Raw genomic sequence first — 1764 nt, 5'->3', positions numbered from 1 at the left:
ACTCAGTTTTAATGTCTTCAAACTCTCACAAGAAGCAGACCAAGAAAACAAAGAACCAAGCAAAGATCATAATGAGATGCTGACAGAGGAAGCAAGCACTGAAGCACAACCAGCCCATCTGGGAAAGCCCTTGATTGATGAACAAGGAAATAAGCAGTTGTCACAACTCAAGGAAAAGCTGGAGGAACCTAAACCATCAGAGACATGTGAAGACAACAACAAAATTCCCTTAGAAGAAGAAGTCACCAAGAGCAAGGCAATATCAAAAGGGACAAAGAAGAAGGTACCAAGGGGGTGGAGGAACAAGAAGATCCCTACGGAAGACTTCTCTCCAGGAGATAAAGTGATCTCAGCTTACTTCCCAGATATCCCCCCTAACCTCCCCACTGTACCATCTTAGTTACCTAAGGTCTTCACTATCAACAGAGTTCTCTCCTTGAACATGTAGAGATCATTGATACAACCAATGGATATAAGTCCAAGGCAAGAGGGGAGGACTTGAAGCATTATCAACCTCCCTGATGAAGGAGAAACGTCAAGCTAGTGACGCTAAAGAAGCGCTTCATGAGAGGCAACCCATGTTTTATGAGCTTTTACTAGTGAATAAGTCAATATTCATGAATTCCAACCCAAACTTGACAAACACTTGGTGAAATCCTTATATTGCAGTATATAGTGAAGAACAAGTTTGGTGTTCAAAGCGTGCCAAGAAAGCATGAATGCAACTGAGAGCATGCTAGTCTTGGAGCTTTGAACAGAACTTTTCATCACAATGCTCCAAACTAAGTTTGGTGTCACCCCATGGTGCCACCAATGTGCATATAAGGATACACAATTAGTTAGTTAGTTGGAGTTCATGAATAAACAAAATCTTTTCTTCTTTTTATTAGTTTAGCCGTAAAGTTTAAATACTTTTTAGGACATTAATTTTTCTTATTTTATAGGGAAAATGAGAGGAGCATTGAAGGAGATTGATTGGACAATTGAATGAGAAAGGCTCGGCCACTTCATGAAGAAGGACTACACACTTGTCTCAAGAAGGAATGCATTGGGAAATGTTGCCATGCAACATGGAAGAAAGGAGACTCTTGAAGACCGAATCAATATCTCTCATAAAATGATGATCCTTGTCCTTTTCCCATGCACAACCCCAACCGTCCATCAAGCAACCATTCCATCAATCCACACCCTCCATTCACTCACAATCTCCATATATAAGTGCGTCCTAGTGCATACTTACCCCTCACACTCAAAATCCCACTCTCCACACTTCACACTTTCGGCGTCCAAAACCTCTTCATCACACCTCATCCTAACCAACCAAATTCTTCATCCATCCTTACCTTCAAATCCTCTCACACAACAACTCAAATTCATGGCATCATCAAGCTCTAAGAGGCAAAAAAGGAAGGAACCAATGGAGAGCATTCCTTTCGATGAGAAGAGATTCAAAACTGCCTTCCATGAACGAGAATTTGAGCGGATCAAGCTCAAAAAGATATTGCTCGAGTTAACCTTCCAATTCAATGAAGACGAATGCCCACAGATTCGAGAGAAAATTGAAAAAAAGAGGGTGGCAAAGGCTCACTAATCCAGAGGGGAAGATTAATGGAAACCTCATCAAAGAGTTCTACGCAAATGTGGTGAGAGAAGACAAAACCAGGGCCCCAACCTTCAAAAGTTATGTAAGAGCAAAGGAGGTGGACTTCAGCCCAAATGCTATAACAAGAGCTCTTCACCTGAAATCACCACATTTTGATGAGC

This window comes from Arachis ipaensis, chromosome B09 (assembly GCF_000816755.2).
Source record: "Arachis ipaensis cultivar K30076 chromosome B09, Araip1.1, whole genome shotgun sequence".
Classification (NCBI taxonomy): domain Eukaryota; kingdom Viridiplantae; phylum Streptophyta; class Magnoliopsida; order Fabales; family Fabaceae; genus Arachis; species Arachis ipaensis.
Note: the sequence above shows the minus strand (reverse complement) of the source record.